The sequence below is a fragment of the Gouania willdenowi genome, unplaced genomic scaffold (assembly GCF_900634775.1).
Source record: "Gouania willdenowi unplaced genomic scaffold, fGouWil2.1 scaffold_326_arrow_ctg1, whole genome shotgun sequence".
Classification (NCBI taxonomy): Eukaryota; Metazoa; Chordata; class Actinopteri; order Blenniiformes; family Gobiesocidae; genus Gouania; species Gouania willdenowi.
The window spans coordinates 4,437-17,891 of NW_021145087.1; positions in this window are offsets into that span (position 1 = coordinate 4,437).

Genomic DNA, 13,455 nt, shown 5'->3' on the forward strand with positions numbered 1-13,455 from the left:
AGAAAAAGTGTGTGAATGAAAACAACTATTTGACAGCCAAAAATTGCAAGTGCTGTAATTTGGCATTAGCATTAGCATTAGCTCACTGCCTTTTGTGTCAAACACCTGCACACACTGGGATATGAGTGCATCTTATTTCTATCAAAAATCCCACTAATAATAACTAATAAACATCTGATTTTCACAAAAAATACTCTGGCTTTATCAGTAGTTTTTAGATATACAGTATATACGAGAAGTAATTTTTTTTTTCTAAATAAGAATTGATATGAACATATTTGAAAGGATTTGAGATTTTTGCATGTTAAGATGCAGAGAAATGGAGGTAGATTTGTGTCTTTATTATTCAATCAAAAATAAATATTTTCAATCAAAGAAAACTTTTTTCTTTGATTGAAAACATTTTTTTTTTTTTTCTTAATTGAAAATATATTTTTTTTAGTTAAGTAATCTTTTTTTGTATTTGGGCCATATGATGGGTAGTACCTTCATGTCTTTATTTACAAATAAAAATAAAACTTTTACTTCAAGGAAAAAGAATAAAATCAAAAAAATATTTGCAATCAAAGAAAAAAGGCCAACAAGTGAAAAATGTTTAAGCTCTTTTTTTTATTGAATAATGAAGACACAAATCTACCTCCAGTAAGTAAGTATGTAAATATGTTGATAATTTAAAACAATTTTTCATACTTTGATGTCATTTTAGTTTTTATCTGTTTGATTTTTAGATAAAAAAAAAAAAAAAAACATTCCAGCTGGATTACCAGCATTCGCAGTACAGGTTTATCTCTGTCTTTACACGTTCCATCCAGCCTGAGCCTTCGTCTGAAGGTCGGACATCGATTTATCCAGCGTACATCCATGAGGTGGTTTATAGTATTATTTGATGTGAGCAGGGAGTCGAGCACCCCTGGGAGAGCCTCAGCTGCCTTTAATTGTGTGTCTGAACTTTGCTCCGCTCACTTCTCCCCAGACACACACTCACACAAAGACACACTCTCACATTAGCTCGGGCAATTGTCTAATAACGTCTTTCCTTACCTTTTGTGCCTGGTTTTCTTGTCGCTTGTAGCGTTCCTCTATTCCACTCCCCAGTGTGTTCTTTTACCTCTAATATCTTTTTTCCTTTCACACTTCACTTTTCTTTCATTTTTAGGTGCTAATGTCACACTGGCCTGTAGCCAATGCCTTTGTGAAAAGAAATGTGAGAAGAAGAAGAAGAAGAAGAAGAAGAAGAAGAAGAAGAAGAAGAAGAAGAAGAAGAAGAAGAAGAAGGTGTGAGTGTGATGAGCACAGATGGAGAGACACCTGCTCTGTAATGATGTCTCTTTGTGTCCCTCATGCCAGGGCTTGGAAGCACATGTAATGACTTCAGAGGGGCAAATGTGGGCACAACATGAATAGGAATCCCACGTATCCCAGAGTCTGGTGATATGGGGAGGAATGGGACTTGGATTAAAGGAGGTTTTAGAAGCTGTGGGTTCCAAAAAGAAGAGAGCACATGGTAAACAGGCACAAAGCAGGTCAAAACGACAAGCTTAAATCTATAGCAGAATGGAACCAACTGCTTTCCCATACAGATGATTTATAACAATAATATTTTTATATAGCACCATTAATATACGCTGAAAGATATTTACATTGCTTTGTTCTTTTAATCCACACACAGTGGTGGTAAGCTACAATTGTAGCCACACTCCACTGATAAGAAGCAATGTGGCTGAAGAGTTCTAACTAAGGACACAATGACAGACACCACTAGAGCCAAATGTTGCTACGAAATGTCACAATATGACGGACTTAACCTTCCTGAATTGGAATTAGCTATATAACACAGAATAAACCCTTATGTACACGTTTTAAGACAAGATCACAAATTTCCACCATATTATATTCCACATAAAACGGGTGGTCTAATGGTTAGGAAAGTTTAGCAAACAACAGATGGACTTGTCAAGTGTCTCGCTATGTAATCCCCAGTGATTTACTTCCACAGCAAAGAAGTAGGAAATTAATGACAATATTCCACTGTTTTCACAAATGTGGCCCAAAACCTTTGATTTGTACTTATTAGTTGATATATTCCTAACAAAATGTATTATTATGCACCATATTCATTTTATTAATGTTTAGAAATGGGACTACTTTACCGTTTTAGAGCCTGTGTTCCACCGTCTTGAAATCACGTGATTGATGATGTCACATCCCATTTGTCTGTAAACATCCCATTGTTTTCTGTTAGAGTGAAACATTCAGCAGCTTTTTAGATCATTTTGCAGCTTTTTCAGTCAAAATGACAACGTTTGCTGCTTTTGGTCGCTCTAAATCAGGGGTGCCCAATCCTGGTCCTCAAGAGCCCCTATCCAGCATGTTTTAGATGTTCCCCTCTTCCAACACACCTTTGAGAGGACAAAGCAGGTCTGAGAATGGATGGATGTTCAACACTTTTGACGTGATCCTGCTAACAAACAAAAAAACAAATAAATACATGTTGGTGAAAATATGAGCTCTTTAGAGATAATACCAACAAACACCCACACCTCCAACATTAAAGATGACATCAGTGAACTATTTCAGCCCCCTCGTCTTTCCTGAATCCTCTCAGACAAGTGTGTGCCCAGAAAAAAACAATCTGCTCTTTTTCTATCAATACAATCAATTATTTTGCCTGAATGTGTGTGTGTGTGTGTGTGTGTGTTGGGGGTTTATGTGCAAGGTCTCAGAATATGAGGTGATCCATCAGGCCGTACTGCTTTAGATTAGTGCCACATCAATCTGTCCTCAACTCTGACAAACAGCCTGACCTAGACTCCATCCACCTGGACACACACACACACACACACACACACACACACACACACCCACACACACACACACACACACACACACACACACACACACACACACACACACACACACACAGCATCCTTTCTTCTGCACGCCACATGACAGGCCCCTCCTGGGAGTCTGCACTACCACATACACACGTACCAGGAATATATTTAGTGAACACACACTCACACAGTGAAGCCCCTGTACAGGAAACATCCAAGGTGGGATGATCTTTCCAGTGGGTGGCTGCTCATTCCAACCCCTCCACTGTCCGTCCATATCCCCTCCACCGCTCACCTCACCTCACAGGAACACAAACGCCCACAGACACATTCTGGGATTCCCATTCCCACACTCAGGAATATCATGTGCAGTTGTACCTTTTTCTACAACAGGGGTTCTCAACCTACCTGCCAGCAACAAACAGTCTCTGCTGAAGGTCTCACACCAAAGCTCTGATAAACAGAGCTCTGTAACAGATTCTTGTTTTATGCTGCATCTGACCATCAAGGCCAAACTCAAACTCACATGTGGACTGACATGCAGATACACACACACACACACACACACCAACTGACGCATACACATTATCAAGGCAGATATCATTGCTCCAATGTCTCCACTGTTGGGGAATCTGAGCCCCTCCTTTTCCTCTCATCAGGGTGGGACTTTTCTCTATCTGTATAAAGTTTAAGCTGTGGAACTTTCTAGTTAGTTGCTGGGCACTTGCCCTTCCTACAGGATGGAAGCTTTTTTTTGTACTTTTCATTTAGTTTATAATGAATATTTTTTTTATAAAATCATCATGCTTTGACTGGACTTCATCATTCAATCAGAGCACAAATCATGTCTCCAAATGAGGGCAACCGCAAATTTGCCGTGACAATTCACAGACTATTTCCCTTATTAAAGAATCCACGTCTAACTGAACTTTTGCGCCGATAAGTGCACCATTAACCCAACACAAAACTATCATAATGTGCTCGAAACATTGATACTGTCAAGAGCTGTATATTGGCCTGAGGAATCATTTAAAATAAGTCATATGGGTCAACTCTTTAGGTCAAAAAGTATGCGTTGTGCCTTTAAGCAACACAATCAGATCTGAGCTCCGCCTCCTGATGGACAGCACTAACACTGTTGTTCTTCACTGTCTCCATGGATTTGTATTCAGGATCTTTGTTTAAGATGACAAGATGTTCCTCTATTGTAAAGACCCTCGCTCTGCCAGTTTTTTCCATTATAGTGATTGGTCAGACGCTGCAATCTGTTGTGATCGACCGTCGTAAGACAGCTTCTTTCTGACAGGGAATGTTTGGTTTGTTGAAGCTTGCTAACAGAGATTAATCCAGGATATAACTATCTAGATTTGTAGTATACCCCCAAAATGACTACAAAAAAGCACATAATGATTCCAATAACACACGAAACAAACACAAAATGAGAGAATATACATTTACTCAGAAAACACATAAGACAACAAATAAACAGAAAAATAAACAAAATGAGAACAACTACTAACAAACATCCACATCAACATATTTTGGAGCACAATGTGTATACATTCTGAAGTCATTTTGTCATTTGTGTATTAGGAGTTATCTTTGTGTATTTCATTGTCTTTTTGTATATTTTTCTGTATTTTTGAAGATATAATTTTCTGTGGGATTTTGAGGTTGCTTTGGAGGCCGCATGTGGCTTCCGGTGTCACAGTCTGAGTTTACCTCCGTACTGACATTATAACCCTAACCCTAACATAATCCAATAAACAAAGAAAAAACATGTGTCCGTTTAATTTGACAACAAAAATAAACAAAAATGAATTATTATTTTTTCAGCAAAAATTAATTTTCCGGTTGTGCGCATGCGCATATATGCGCATATACAATCTCAGTACGATGCGCACTCACTACATTACACTGGCCCGCTTGTTGTGTGATTTATTTTGAAAGGCTCATCAGGAAACAAGTACAGTGAAAGTCTTACGTTTATCCTAAACAAATTTGCTGCATCAAATGTGGAACAATGACATTTATGTTTTCCTCCTGTCTGTGTGTGTCCTGTGAGACGCAGCTGAACATGACCTAAAAAGATAGATGAGACTGAAGCGACCAATCAAGTTCCTCTGAAAGTGAGAGAACTGACCAATCACAGAGTAGGCCTGATTAGCGGTGATTTACTTTCCTGACATCGATAACCAAATTACCCAGCATCCCTTGCACTGTGATACTGTGTCCTCGTGCTGTCAGATTTACAGAGCAGAGGAGAGTTTATAGAAAGGGTCACTGCTACGTCCAAGTCAGGGTTATATTTATGTAATAGAAGCATGACTTTTGCATTTGATGTTTATTTTTTATGACTTTTTATAACTTTTTACACTTCCTACTCATGCATCTTTTACATTTAGGTGTAATATTAAAACTTAATCAATCAGTATAGGTTTCTTTTATATATTAAGATATTTGATAGACTCAGATTAACACTGATTACTTTAAAAGAGAGCCAGGCCTACGGTTTAAACCTGGTTTAGCCAAGCCGTCCATGACCACGCTGGCTTTTCCCATTCCATCGAACTCTTCTCAGCTTGGAGCTTCCCAGATGAGCTAAGCCAGCTGACAGTATTTAGCTTAAAGCTGCAGCATGTAAGTTTTTTTGTCATCATTTGGTCAAAAATTATAATCATATTTGAGCAATTCTCCAACTATTTCTAGAGCAAGGTGATTCCATGTATGGTGATGAGCTAAGGTTAGAGATATGACCCAGTAGGATAACCTTTCTCTTGTCTATATAGGCACTAGCTTGCTGGGAAATGCTTTAGAGTTTGCAGAGTTTGCAATTATCTGGCCAGCTCCTCTCAGCAGGTTCTGACACCCTGTTTTTACTCTGATTGTACAATAAATGTCATAATATTTGCAGTTCAGTTGTGCCGAAGATTTCTTCTGCACAACTTTTTTTTGTCATCACCACCCTCACCAACAGATGCAACAATATTGTAATCCAAAGTGTTCTGGGTGGACAGTGAATCTCTTCTCCTTCTCCTGGCCCTGTAAATTCAGGAATGTGATGCAGGATGTCAGCCAATCAGAGATCTTTCTACAAACACGTGCACTCCATGGGCTGTTTTGGCCATTACTCTTGGCTGCTCGGCTAAAGTCAGGTGTGTTCACATACCGTCGGCAGTAAAAGTGTAAGGGTGTAAGTTCTAGCAGAAGTCTCCATCTTCTGCTGTAACTTCACAGTTACACAGCAAAGGAAGCGGAAAGAGGCAGACTGAGGTGGAGAAGCAACAGAATAAAGGCACAAACACACTCGGGAGAAACGGATCTCTTTGTGTCCTCACGGATCCCTGTGACTGTGGAGGGTCCGCCACACACACTGGTGTCAGAGAGAGAGTGATAACAGACGGGATTATTCACGTGTAAACCTAAGAGAAGCTTATTTAAAGAGACATCAGACTACATAGTGATACCATGATGGTTAGTGTAACTGCAGCCATCAGCGGGAACGCGCATCAACTGTTTGTTTATCACGGAGCACAGCTGATATTGTTGATAGAGAATGGACACCTGACCGAACCCTGACGGTACCCGACGGCACCGGACGGGTAGGGTTAGGACCAGTGACGTGCCGTGACCACTAGGGTTGGGGAGGCACGTTGCAAATCGAGACCACCAATGACAGTTTCAAATGTTTCTGCTGGTGTTAATTCAATTCAACTTTATTTGTATAAAGCAATTTACAACAAAGTCATCTCAATGCACTTATCAAAATATAAAATTCATAATAACAAAGAAAAAACCAACAAGATCCACATGAACAAGCATTTAGCCATCTAACAAAATCAACATTGTAAAACACCATAAAAGAAGCATAAACAATTATTTAATATAGGCTACATACTCTCCCAACAAGATATAATGAGGAGCATCCACAAAGCCAATCCTTCCTTTTGTTCCATTCACTGTGAAAAGTATGAAACATGTTCTGATCTTACCTTTACTGAAGGTCTGGTAGCTCAGGTGTTGGTCTCCCATCTTTTAAATGCTGTAATTTTTCCTCAAAAAAAAGTTTCTCTATCTCTAGCGCTGTCATCCTGACTGTAGTGTTATCCCGCCCACTAGCTAGAGCGAGAGAGAACGTAGCAGCAGCGGCCACATGGGATCAATTCACTAATGTACTGTGAACTTACATATAGCATTCAGCATAGCGCGGTTACGTCCAAAGGCAGCATAAGGAGCTACCTTTGGACGTAAATGGTTATCTTGGGGAACTGACTGCGCATGCGTAAACACGTAAAAACACGCTATGGGAACAGAGGCACAGCAGCCGTGTGCTGTTGGGAGGGGCGTGGCCTCCTCCTGCCTTACAGCGGAGTGAGACGACAGCCGTTCCAGGAAATAGCGTTGTTTAGTCATTTGGGCTATGAAATGCACAAAATGCAGACACTTTCAAACTTATAGGTACTGTAGGCTATTGGAAATGGAAAAATAAATAATTTATAATTATATTATAATTAAAACAAATAATCGAAATATCAATTCAACCTTGGATGTGCACATGCCTCTGCCTTTATCTGTGGAACCAAACAGTTTAGTACACTGTGCTTGTCTTCTTTCTTTTTTATTTCAGGTATTGGGACGCATCTCCACGCCGTCTGCCCTGAGCGTCTGCCCTGAGCGGCAGCTGGGATCACAGCCCCCTCTCTGTGTGCTCTCTGGCAGGGACGAGCTGACAGCAGCAGCCTCTGCTCAGGGCAGTAACTACAGAGTGATACATGTATTCATGTTAGAGTTTCTAAAACATCAGAAAAATCTCCAATAACACAAGATAACGTCACTACATTTGTCACTAGCTTGCATTGAGAAAAAAGTCACTAAGAGCGTTCACAAAAGACACCAGTATGGGAGGTTAAGTTTCGGTTTCGGTTTCAAAACGAAGCGGAGAGAGGATTCTACAACCTGCAGCTTTAAGTGCACGTCTTCATGAGACCCACGAGATCGATCACGGGTTTCATGATCAGAGAGGTGAGGGTGCATACGCTGCAGCTTTTACTCCGATTAAACAGCCAATAGAAACCACAGCTGAGACCAATAGGTTGTGACATCATCTGTTACTGAGCAGTGAATAAAAGATGCACATGGTTAAGAAATTTCTGTGGTTTGAACATTTTAAGTGTTGTAAAAAGTTAAAGTTATTATGTTGGGCTTTCTATTTCTTCCAACTTCTTGAACTACAATTTTTGGGGATTTGTTTTTGAGGGCCGCACAAAATTAGACTGAGATGCCATTTTTTCATCGACTCCAATTCTTCACGACTGCAAAATTCAAAAGATGTTAAAAAAATAAAAAAATAAAATGCACTTTTTCAGCTCAAATTTAGATATTTTCCAAACATCATCTACCATGACTCCAATTTATTTATTATTTTAAATGAACATTGAAAATGTGTTCAGCAAGAATTTGCAAGTATCTTTACATTACTGTTTACAATACATTGCATTGTAATGCACTGTAGGTTTAATTGCTGTGTGCATGGTTTATGTAGGACACTGAAGATGAGCTTTAGCAAGTTCAATGTCAATTGATCCAAAAGGTTTAATATTTTTTACAGTTTTTAAAAAAAGATGAGCAATAGACTTAACATAATTTACAAAAGGTACAAATATTTATTCAGTGTTGAGGCTACATTTTGGTGAAAATTACAAATCTGTAGCACCTGTGGTTGATGTATTATACACTTTAAAAATGTTGAACTTTAGAGACTTGCTACAAGGCAAGGTAAGGCAAATGTAATTGTATAGCGTATTTCATACACAAGGTGACTCAATGTGCTTTACATGATCAAAAAGTGCAGAAAACATTCAACAGCTTAAAAATCAATAAGAACATTAAAACCAGCAGCAAAAACATTTAAAATCATCAAAAAACACAATACGTCTACTACAACATAACCACAAATTTCCCTCTCAATGATACACAGTAGAGATAAAAATTGCCTTTAACTTTGATTTAAAAATGTTCACGTGTTGCTGACTTCAGCTCTGCTGACAGTTTGTTCCACTTCTCTGCAGCATAACAACTAAAAGCACCATCACCTTGTTTATAGTGAGCTCTGTGCTCCACTATCTGACCTGTGTCCATAGATCTGAGAGACCAACTGGGTTCATACCTGACTAACATCTCACTGATGTATTCTGGACCAAAGCCATTCACAGTTCTCTTTCATTTGTTTTGATGTCTCACTATGGGATATTGCTGTATCCTTTCTGTCGGAAGACTTTAAGCTGAGCATTGCTTTCCTTGCCCCCACGCTCGGAATTACACAGTTTCGAGGCCACCCACGGCTGTCGAAGAAGGCCAACCGCTGATATTCCTGTCTCCGGCTCAGCTCACCACCACCAGACGCCCCCCACGGCTGTCAAAGAAAACACCAGACCCAACACCCCAGATGTCAGTTCAACGTCGACATCACCCTCGTTGCCCCACGCGGTCACCAAGTGCTGGTTGTCGGCCTCCGCTAGCTTAGCGGCTAGCACCCATGCGATAGGTGCTAGCGGGCTGGAGTGGCGTGCGATAAACTTGTCTGCAATATGGGAGGTACCACATCCCATGGTGAGACATCGAAACTAATGTTATGAAAGAGAACTATAGGTTGTTTGCATAACTCCGGTTCTCTGAGTAATATGAGTGAGATGTCTCACAAAGACAACCCTTCTTGCTGACTGAACAAAAAGGGTTATAGTAGGGGGGATTATATGCCGGATGAATGCCATCAGCCAATCAGGTTGGCGTAATTAGAAAGGGCTTCTGAGATAGGATGCGGAGGTGTATTCCCCATAGTGAAACATCTCACTCATGTTACTCAGAGAACCGGGGTTGAACAAATAACGTATAGATTTATAACCAGCAGCAAAACTTTAAAGTCTATTCTGAGGCTGACTGGGAGCCAGTGTAAAGACTTTAAAACTGGAGTAATGTGCTCTGACCTCTTTATTCTGGTTAAGATCTAAGCTATAGCGTTCTGAACCAGCTGTAGCTGTTTGGCAGATTCCTGTTAGAGGACATTACAATAGTCCAGTCTGCTGGAGATAAAAACATGGACCAGTTCCTCCTGATCTGTAGCACCACCTTTAGAACCTTTGGCTTGTTTTTGCAGATGAGGCAATCTTGGATGGGACTGGATCTTTGTGCAAGATTTGGTGATTGTTTGCACATGGTTAGTATTGATTTAATTTGATTTATTTATCTAAGGAAGCAACAAACAATACAGTAATCATTGCTTACTTAAAAAAAAAGAAAGAACTCCAGCAATGCTTTAGGGACAGAAGGAAGCTTACGTGGTCCCGCCCCTATACTTCCAAACTAATTCACTCTAAAAATATAATGTATGTATACACAACCATATACATACACACAGAGGTGAAACTAATCTATCACAAGTACTCACGTTACTGTAATTGAGTAGCTGTTACGAGTACTTTTTTGGGTATATTTCTAAATCAGTAATTTTACTTGTAGTTAAGTACGTTTTAAAAGAAGGAAAGTCATTTCTTCTATTTCTACATTCTACACCCAACCGTTACTGAGTAAATTCTTCTCTTTTGTTTTAAAATGATCAACGAACAATGTGAAACTACAAAAAAATGAATTGACAAAATTAAGTTACAATTGTGCAAGATTTGGTCTCTTCCTTTTTAAATTTCTACATGAGATGTTACTGTATGCAAGGGAATCATGGAAAGATGTATTACCAAAAATAAAGGTGGAGGTTGAAAACAATTAACTATTTAATTGTGCTACTTTTTACTTGTATGACTTACTTGTGCTTGTACTTTCAGTAACAGTTCTTCTACTTGAGTAGGATATATCAGTACTCTTTATACCTGTGCAACACACATATATAAATAAAACCATACATGCGTTCCTAGTTACCTACAAATCATCCAGGGGTGGACCGGCCATCTGGCACACCGGGCAGATCTGCTCCGTTTTTGTTTTTGTTTTTTTTTACAAGCTAGTGGAGGCAGACATTGTAACAGGTGGCCAAAAATGGTCCAAAAGTGCACAAAAATATGGCAAGAAAAGAGTGAAAAGTGAAAAAATGGACCAAATGCAGTCAAGAGGGGCCAGAAAATGTGCAAATAAAAAGGGATCAGGTGGTATGTAAAGGCAAAGGGTTGCTTTAATGGGCAAAATGTGGCAAACAATAATGAAAAAGGGCAAAATGTGGAACAAAAAGAGGCAAAATGTAGAGAAAAAAGGGAACAAGTTATTTTCATTGGGCAAATGTTAACTTATTTGGATGAAAAGTGGCCAAAAAAAATTAAAGAAAGGACAAAGATTGAATAAAAGTATCTAAAAGAACTTGGAAAAATTGACCAAAAATAAAAAAAGGAGATTTTTATTGGCAATAGAAAATTAGAGTCTGAAAAAAGTGTCAGAAGTTTTAGAAAAGGAGCAAAAAATAACCAAAGGTAAAAATGGATTCAAAAGTTTCCCCTTTTTAAGGTTTTCTGGGGGAATAATAATGAAAATTAAGACATAAAGAGCAACATGTTGAGCATCACTGACTTGATTACGGCTTCTGTGTGGTGTCACTGATAATGTAGTGGGCTGGTCTGGACAGAAAATATCAGGGCTACATTTGTGTCCCAATACATCCCCTCTTCATCCCCACATGTCCATATCCCCATAAGATTCCAGTTCTTTGTACTGATCTATGAACATACTTGTTGATAACAAAACTTAAACTTCTTTTTGTTGTTACTTAACTTTTAATTTTAACAATAAGGCTGTTCCAAAGACCATGATTTCCTCGGAAGAAGAAGACGAAGAATAACCAGAGGACGATCTCCTTCAACGCCACAACAAAAAGTTATGTGCACCCCTGTTTATTGACCATCTTCATATGGTGATGAGCTTAAATGGTGGATTCCTGTGCAAACACCAAGATGATCTGAGGTGTGTGTGAGCGATGCAACGTGGCTCAATTCAGATAATAACATGCCATGTTGATGGAGAATGGTGCTAACTGCTAACAGCAGCACTGAAATAATCTTCTCCATCACCTACACACACACACACACATGCTCACACACACACTCACACTCACAACTCGTGCTTGTCAGACTCTTGTAATGGGATCAGTGAGGGATTGGCCTAACATCTGTCACAGCGTAGGTGCAAATATGTTCTCACACGCTGCACGTTTCAGCTGCAGAGGAAGAGTAATTCTGCCATTTCATCAGCTCTGCCTTTATTAGAGATCCACTGAGTCAGGCTGGTGTGTATGTGTGTGTGTTGAGCGTGGGAATTTATCTGCGTGTTAACGGTAATGGCATTAAGTCTCGTAAGCGTGAAATGAGAAAGTCTCCCACTATTTGTCTTTAAGAGCATGTGCTGATGTTTGGTGCACGCTCTTAGCCACACGTGCACGATTCCCTCCACTGCATCCCACAGTCAATCAAAGAAGAATCAGCTTGTGTGACAGAAAACACACTCTGTCTGATGATGGCAGACTCGTTTTCCCAGAGGAAGTGTGACGTGTGTCAGATATATTAACGCACTCCCACATTTTAAATCAAAGATAGGAAACTTTCATCACGGTGAGGGCGACAAAAATGTGGTTGTATCTGATCTGAGGGTCACATGACCAACATTCATGTCAGAATTTAGAATAATGACCAATCCGAGCTTTAACACAGGAAACAACAAAGGCTTTGTAAGTTTTTATTGTCATTTTGCAGGTTTTTTCCCCCTAAATTGTCGTTTTGTGTATTTATTTATTTTTTTCATTTTAAGTCTATCAATTTTTTGCATTTGTTATTGTTTTCTGTGTTTTTTTTCTTTTGGGTGGTGGTGGTGGTGGTTTTTTAAGTCATTAAGAGGGCTTTGTTGTCATTTTGTGTGTGTTTTTTCTCATCTTTCATTTTGTAAACTTTTAATTTCTTTTGTATGTTTTCTGTTTTTGGGGGGGAGGCTGTTGTAATTTGGTGTTGTCTGTGTGTGTTTGTTGTTGTTTGCTGTTTTGGGGGTGGGGGGGTTGTTGGTTTTTCAAGTCATAAAGGGCCTATGCTACGAATCTAGATAATTATATCCTGGATTAATCTCCATTCGCGGGCTTCACCTAACCAAACATTCTCTGTCAGAGAGAACCTGTCCTACGTAGGTCGATAACAACATGCTAATTTAAGCCAAGTGTTTTCAAGCCAAGCTGTTCCTCCATTGTAATATAATATTTTGTTATTGTATAATTTTACTACTATTTTATTAAAGTTATTGCTATTCTTATAATTACCATTATATTCTTTTTCATTATTAATATTTTTATTATCGTTATTGTACTACTATTGTATTAAAGTTATTGCTATTCTTATAATTACCATTATATTCTTTCTCCTTGTTATTATTTTTTATTATTGTTACTGGTGTTCTCATTGTTTCATTAGCATTGCTATATTATCATTATATTACCTTGTAATTATTTAATTTTGTTTATTATTAATAGTTTTTAGCATATTATATTATAAATCCATCTAACTGATCTTTACATGTTGTTCTGAGAAGTAAAATCAGCGACTCCTAAAACTAGTGTTTTGTTTCATATGATGTATGAAATATTATA